Source organism: Chrysochloris asiatica, unplaced genomic scaffold (assembly GCF_000296735.1).
Source record: "Chrysochloris asiatica unplaced genomic scaffold, ChrAsi1.0 scaffold00043, whole genome shotgun sequence".
Taxonomy (NCBI): Eukaryota; Metazoa; Chordata; class Mammalia; order Afrosoricida; family Chrysochloridae; genus Chrysochloris; species Chrysochloris asiatica.
In genome coordinates, this window is record NW_006408561.1 from 5421414 (window position 1) to 5429882 (window position 8469).

Here is an 8469-nt window from a genome sequence, read left to right on the forward strand (position 1 = left end):
TGACACTGGAATCCATGCCACTGGTATTTCAAATACCAGAAGGTAACCCCATAGTGGACAGATTTCTATGGAACTTCTAGACTAAGAACAACTAGGAAGAGAGACTTTACAAGCTACAACTGAAAACTTGGCCATTGATAATCTTATGAATAACAGCAAAATACTGTGCAAGAAGATGAGTCCCTCAGGTTGGAAGCCACTAAAAATACAACTGGGGTAAGAGTTTGTTCTTCAAAGAATTGACCTTAATGACATGATAGATTGCAGTGTTTTGGATCTTGTTTGAAGATGTGATGTGCACAACTTAAAATAAGAAATAGATACAAACATCCATACTTGAGAAAATAGAGGATCAGCAAAAAAGAGGCAGAACCTCAATGAAATGGATCGATACACTGGTTGCAACAATAGGCACAAACATAGGAACAATTGTGAGGATGATACAAGACCAGTCTTTTCTTCGGTTGTACATACGGTTGCTATGAGTCAGATCAGTGTTGACAGTACCTACTTACAACAATATTGATAATTTTGTCACATTATACCACCTTTCTTGCATCATTATAGTTCTGAGTACTATTTTTAAGTTAATTTCTATTTGGAGACACTTTTCTTAGCTAAGTTGGTAATGAAATTTAGAAATGAAAAGAATTTTACATATAATTTTCGCATATTGCAAAAGGTTGCATATGATACAATTTCATTATTGTATAAATCATTACAAAATACTTTAATTTCATCTTATAAACTACTATCACTTATATTGCCATTTTCACCATCCCTTAAAACCATATTCAAGAACCTACAGCCATCAAGAATTTTCTGTCTGTATAAATGCAAATTTAAGAGTGTTATGAATTGCTTAATATTTAATAATACCTTTTAACCATGCAATTGTCCTAAGTATCAGGAAAGCAAGAAAATGGATGCTCAACACAGCTGGGATGTAATGCTTATTATCTATGGCATTCATGTTTTCCAAGGAAAGGGGCTTGACAAGTTGCTCTTCTCTCAGCTAAACATGTCCGTTGCTCAAATCCTCTCTACACCCCAAGGCAGTGTCCATCTCCCACATTTGCAGTACAGCCCACTAACCTTGACGGTATTCAGAGAAGGTCACTTTTTATTTATTTTTGAATACAGGTGTAGTGCTGTAGGATAAGCACTGGACTGCTAACCACAAGGTTGGCAGTTCAAACCTCCCAGTTGCTCCTTGGAAACCTTATACAGGGTCCCTATGAGTTGGAACTAGCTTGAAGGCATTAACACAACAACAACAAGGCAAAAACACAATAATTTTTTCTAGATCAAGCAGAGGTAGTCGCAAAAGCAAGCATGTAAACAGCAGACTGTACCATGCTGGAATTGAGCCCTATCCCAAATAAGGATTTTCCGGCTGTTATTTAAATGTACATGCTGTGTGTTTGTTTTTTAGGAGCCTGAGTGGCACAAAAGGCTTGTGATTGGCAGCTAGCCTAAAGGTTGTTGGTTTTAACCCATCTAGTGGCAATGAGGTCCAAAATGTTTGGGAAACCACTTCTGTAAACATGAAAACAAAATAAAAAAACCTCAATCCATTACCATTATTTGAATCATAGTTATCCAATGTGAAGAGTAGAATTACCTCATAGGGTTTCCAAGACTATAATTTAGGGAAGCAGATTACTATATCTTTCTTCCAACCACCTACCTTTCATTTTCGGGCTGAGAGCTTAACCACTGAGTGATTAGTGCTCCGCTTAAGGATTACAAGCACGGATATACTTTAGAAAAGTTCTACTCTGCAACACATGGGCTCAACTTTGTGTCCCAAATGACGAGATCACATGGGTTTGCATGTTTTATACAGGGTCCCATAACATATGTGTCCCAGGTAAGCACAGTGCCCGGGACAGGGATTCCCTTTGCTTGGGTCTAGGGGCAGTAATGCCAGACTTCTGCCCTCGACTTCCTTCAGTCTACTTTAAATACAATCCTGTTAAAAAGTAAGATGGATCATCTTAACTGCTTTGCTCAAATCTTCCTGAGTGTCCCATTTTATTCAGAGTAGAAGCCAAATCCTTACCATGACCTGACCAGAGAGACCCTTGTGGTGAGAAGACCCTGCCATCTCCTCTATATTCACTTTGGAGACTGCCTTCAGTGCTATTCCTGGAATTCCCTTGGCATGATTTTGCTTCCAGGCTTTTTTACACATTCTTTTTAGAGGGGTTCTGGTGTGGTATTGTAGGATAAGAACTGAACCACAAGGTTGATTTGAACCTCAATATGAGTTTGAATTGTGAGTTCGGTAGTTCAAACTCCCCAGCCCTTCCTCCGAAACCCCGTACAGGGTCGCTGTGAGTCCGACTATGCGAAGGTGCTTAACAACAACAACAACAACAACAACAACAACAACAACAAACAGCAATTCTGTCTAGATGGTTCTTACTCAGGTTACTTCATGACTGGCCCTTTACTCTCTTTCAAAGCTGTTTTCAAGTGGTCCTCCTTGGATTCTTTGATTTTAAATTGAAATCCCTTTGCCTCGACACTATCACCTGCTTCATTTTGTTTGCCAGAGCACCAAAACCATTTAAAATGTTTTGCATTTAACTTATTGATCTTAATTATTTTTTTCTAGTCTTCCAACTAGAAAATAAGTTCGGAGACTCCAGGGGTTTTTATATGTTTCCTTCCTTGCTCTGTCCTGAGCATCAGCATATGTGTTAAGTGATTAACAATGGTGTGATCCAAATTCATGTGGTAGCTGTAGATCTCTCCACAAGGTGGTGCTCACAGATTAGCTTTGCTTTTTGTTTCCATCCTTTTTTTCTTTTTGGTTTGTTTTGTTTAATATTAGTCTATTGCAAAGTAAATAAAATGGGGAGTTAGATTTCATGCTTAGGACATTGGTTTTATGAAATTCGTCATTTATGTTTTATTACATTTCAGACAACTACACTTTTGTTTCCCTTTGGGAAATAAAACTCTTGGGTAGTTCTCTGGAGTTGGCAGTGAGAAACATAAAATTATGGAAGGGACTATTACAATTTTATCTTCTACTTAGTCCAAAACAGCCCATCCCGAGTCCTGAGATATAATATATCCTGTAGCTGCAAACTTAGTTAAAAAGTGGGGCAAGAAGATCAGGGTTTAAGAATGCTGTAAGACTATGACAGACTTGTTGTTAAATGCTGTTGAGTCAGTCCTGATCCATAGCGACCCTATGTAGGGTTTCTGAGGAGCGGACGGGTGACCTTGAACAGCCAACCTTGTGGTACAAACTGACTTTGCAGTCTAGCGCATTAACCCACAGTTCCACACCAGGACTCCATGAAGAACTTAGGAAGAAGGGACAATTGAGAATAATGCAGCTCCTAATGTAAAAAATGGATAGGGCAGGTAGGAATTATCATTTATTATTGATCATTAAATATTTATTAAATATATTTATAAAATGCCATTTATTTATAATTATAATTATTAAAAACTCATACAATTATTAACTACTATGAGGCAGGTTGTTCTTGTGAAGTGCCATCGAGTCGGTTCTGACCTGTAGCGGCACTGTATAGGGTTTCCGAGGAGCAGCTAGTGAGCTTGAACTACCAACCTTGCAACTCACAGTGCCACACCAGGAGGCAGGTAGGCCTGTGGAAATAGGTGCTGGCCCCCCATGTCCCTCAGGCTCATAGTTCATTCCTGGATCAAGGTTCACATTCCAGAAAATAAGTCACAGACCACCTCAGCCTCGTGTGATTACCCAGGCTAATCTGCTCCTGACCCACCTCTGGGAGGGAACAGAGCCCTGAGCTAATGTTTACCTGCTTCAACTTCTGTAATTGCTCTTTGTATGCTCATACATCCTTTCCCACCATATGTTTGAACCAACCAATCCCAGGTAGCCCCATGAAGCTGTTGGCCCCTGCTAACCAATCCCAAATGAACTCATGTATGCACCCCCATTCCCTGTAAAATATCCTCACATAGGGAAGGCGGGGTTCAACCTCTGGATATGAATCCACTGAGCAGGGTGGTAGCACAATAAAGCCCTTCCTTTGTTACAACTTTCATGGCATTGGCAACTCCTTCAGAGCGACTAGGGTAACAACTATAGTTAGTAATTAGTCCTAGGGTGGCGCTGTAGGATAAGCACTGGACCACAAGGTTGGTTTGAACAGCAAGGTTGGTGGTTCAAACTCACCAGCTGCTCCGTGGAAACCCTACATAACGTTGCTATGAGTTGAAACCGACCTAGGGCACTGAACAACAACAACAACATAATTACTCTAAGAGTCCTGATATGGTACTGTAGGATAAGCACTCAACCTTAAGGGAGCTTTGAGCCTCAAGGTTGGTGGTTCAAACTCACCAGTCACTCTTCAGAAAGCTTATACACAGTTGTGATGAGTCAGAATTGACTCAATAAAAACAACAACGTGCCAATTAGCCCTGGTGGCACAGTGGGTTAAGTGTTACAGGGTAAATGGAAAGATAAGTGCTTTAAACCCTCCAGTCAATCTGTGAGAGAGATTGACTGAAAGGCTATCTCCTCTGGTAAAGACTGACAATGTTGGAAACCTTAGAAAGCAGCTCTGCTCTCTCCTACAGATTGGCACGAGTTGGAATTGACTTGATGGCAGTGGGTTTTTATAACATGCCAGGCACAGTGCTTTACATCTCTACGGTGCCCTAGTGATATGTATCACACGAGGAGACAGAAACATGGAACAGTAAAACAGTAAAAATACCCAAAGACACCCATCTGTGAGGTGGAAGAATCATGACACAAGGCAGGGAAAAATTTACTAAAAACATTGATTGGTGAAGCCCCAGTAAATGGGAAAAGAATAGTAGCTGCCCTGTTTCTGAAAACTAGTACACCAAGTGGGAAGAGAACAGAGAATGGGGATGAGAATCCATTGACTACTCAGTAGGGATGTAAAGGTGGGACCCTTGTAAAATTGCAGGTGAATCATATGAGCATTTGGCTGACTTTGCTGAAAAGGGAGCCTGTAGGTGGGCACTCTGAACAGTCTGGTATATAATCTGTGTAAACTTTCTAGAAACAGTTCAGTAGAAGTGACTTAGAAGGCAAGCATACTTATTATTGTTTGAATTATAAGAATTACATTGAGTCAAAAGATTTGGCATGAGAGATTTTTGTATTCAAGGTTTTTCCTTCTATAACAGGATGTAGTAGAAGATATCTCTGTTGCTTTGAGAAGCTGAGGAACAAGAAGCCTCATTTTTGTACTCTCCATGTATTTACTTATTTATTTAGCACTTGTGTGCCAGGCATTTTCTCAGCACTGAAGCTAAAGCAATGAGCAAAGACAGGAAAAATTTCTGCCTCTATAGAGTTCATAAAGTGAAAAAAAAAAATCTGCATATTGTAAACGATACAATATGTTGTTAAGTGCCATCGAAGCAATTCTGACTCATAGGGACTCAGTATAGGGTTTCCAAGGAGCAGCTGTGTGACTCACCAACATACTGGTTAGCTTATCCTACAGTGCCATACTGGGACTCCATATAATATTTTGTTGTTGTTGTTATTATGTGCCATTGAGTTGGTTCCAACTCATAGTGACCTTGCATAGGGTTTCCAAGAAGAGACTGGTAAATTTGAACAGTTGACCTTGAATTTCAATCATACTTTGTAGTTAGTTGAGTGCGTAGTGGCTATGAATCGGGCAGCGAGCCACAATATCAGCAGTTTGAAACTACCAGCTGTTCTGCAGGAGAAAGATGAGGCTTTCTGCTCCCGTAAAGATTTACAGCCTTGGAAACCCTGTACAGGGTTGCTATGACTTGGAACTGACTCCACAGCAGCAACACTTATCCTACAGGGCCACATCAGGATTCCATATGTTAGAAGTTGATAAATGTTCTTTAGAGAAATAAAGCAGGAAGAGGTATTGGTAATGTGTTGAAAAATATCTTAAATGAGTCAGGAAAGGCCTCACTAAAAATGTAATATTTGATTCAATAAGTGAAGAAGACAAAAGAACAAGTCATATGGATATCTGAGAAAAAGCTTTTGTGCAGAGAGAAACAATTGAGCAATATCTCTAAGATAAAACCTTACCTAGCAAGAAGAATAATGTGACGAAATAGGTGTGTGTGTGCGTTTGTGGTCAGAGAGGTTATGCAGTTGCCAATTTTGTAGGACTTTTTGAGCTATTGTGCAGACTTGAGCTTTCAGTTTTTACTCTGAATGTGGTACATATGAGGCTGTACCACCCAGATCCCCTTCAAGCTAAGCTGTGCCACTCTAAAGATAGTATCCAGCCAGCAGCTCCTTCAAGGATAACTGAACCAGGTGAGGGTATAAGGCCATTTTAACCCTTCATGGTTTCTTTAACAGGTGACATCTTTCTTTGCCAGTGACATCTTTCACTCCAGATGAGCTGGACCGAAAGGTCAGCTTGAATGGCAAGGTTAGCTGTTCAAACTCACTTGCTGCTCCTCAGAAACCCTATACAGGGTGACTATGAGTTGGAACCTGCTCTGTGGCACTTAACAACATTCACTCCAGAGCTTTCTGCTCTTTGCCTGAGGCTTTATCTGGTCTTTATTATGATGCAACTTCTCCCCACAGCTCAATTTGCCTTTCCTTTTCCCTTAGAGGTGTTGAATCTAATAAACATCTTGCATGTCAAATGTTATCTTAGCATCTGCTTCTAGACCTAATTTGTGAGAATGAGATGTAAGATGTGAGGTAGAAATAATAGAGGATATGCTCTGGTAGCGTAGTGGTTACGAATCGGGCTGCGAAACTTAAGGTCAGCGGTTCAAAACTACCAGCTGCTCCGTGGGAGAAAGATGAGGCTTTCTACTCCTGTAAAGATTTACACCCTCGGAAACCCTGTACAGGGTCACTATGGGTCGGAACCGACTCGACGGCACTTAACAACAACATACTTTGTGAGCCACCTGTTCATATTGTTCCTGTACATGTGCAATTACAAACACACACACACACATACAGAGGTTCCCCCTTGGTTCTGGATCAGGGTTGAAAGAATAAATAAATCTACTCTGTTCTTCAACTGGAGTGGTTAAGAACATGTTCCTCTTACTAATGATGTGACCTTTGGCAAGAAGACATTTAACCTATCTGTGCCTCAGTATCCTTATCTATAAAATAAATTTTCGAATAAAATAGTTTACATTTGTAAGAGTCTTAGAATTGTTTCTGGCACATGTAAGTACTAAATGGGTGCTTGTTGAATACATAAGAAAGTTGTATTCCAGTCCAATGTGAGATAGAGTGCATTTTGTCTGTGGATCAGACTCTCTTCAGGGTCAGGTATATATCCATTTTCAGCTAATGGACTTGTAAGTAGAGGGTGTGTGTGAAATCAGGACAGGTTTGGGTTCAGTGTAGAATTAGAAATGATAGTGCTGATTAAATTGGAACTGTGCATTTGATCAAGGACTTCCCACAGAAAATCTGAGTTCTGTAGACATAAAAGAGTGTATTTTATAAAAGACATACAAAAGTAAAGTGTCACTCCTTTGAAATGAAATTGAAATTCAACCTTTCTTCAAAATTACTATTAACAGAGTTAATATACAGTAGTGCATGGACTCACCTTCCAATTTACAGGATCACTGCCTTGAGTTGCCACACTGCCTACGTGTTTCCGATACCTGAACGGAGCACTAAAAGAGGGCCCATCTAAAGATGGATGTTTTGCTGATCAGAAAGGTGATGACAATGATAAATAAGACCTCCCAGTGGACCATGGCGAGGGTTAGCAGCAGGAAATTGCATCGGCTCACTGATTAAGGCAACATCAGCAGTCAGAAGACAGCAGCAGGGCAAGTGGCCTTGGTCTTGCCGCTGCCTCATCTGATCTATCTTGCAGGGTGATGAGTCTGAGATGTGTCTGCCAGGCCCACTAACTCGATCCTCTCCTATTTTCCCTCCCCTTTTTTCCCCTGAGGATAAATGAGCAACAAGAATTTTGGAATGTCCATATTATTCAATGTCAGAGATATTGCCAAAGCAGTACACCCACTCTCCTTGGATGTTGAATGCAAGTTAAAATTGCCTCTTGCAAAGGTTTCCTGAAGGTCTTATTCATTCTAATTCAAGAAAAACTAATGAGCACCTACTATGTACCAGGCACCAGGTTCGATGCCAGGGATACAAAGATGAATGAGATAATTTCTTGTCTTCACGGAAGTCACAGTTGAATGGAAGAGGCAGCTAAGAAAGACAATGGTTGTTCCATCCTTTTTGTCTCTGGGATGGCCAAGGACTTAACTGCCAAGGCAATTATAAGAAAAGTTGAGAAAACACTTAATTCAGCAAGTTGGTTGATGGATGTTCTGATTTAACTACCTTAAGGAGTACTAGGTAAGCAATTTATTTTAAAAGGTTCAGCCTGCCCAGGAGAAAAATGTTAAGAGAGAAACTATGAGAACAACACTTTCACAATTGGATTTTACCATGAAGATTCCTAAATCTAGTTT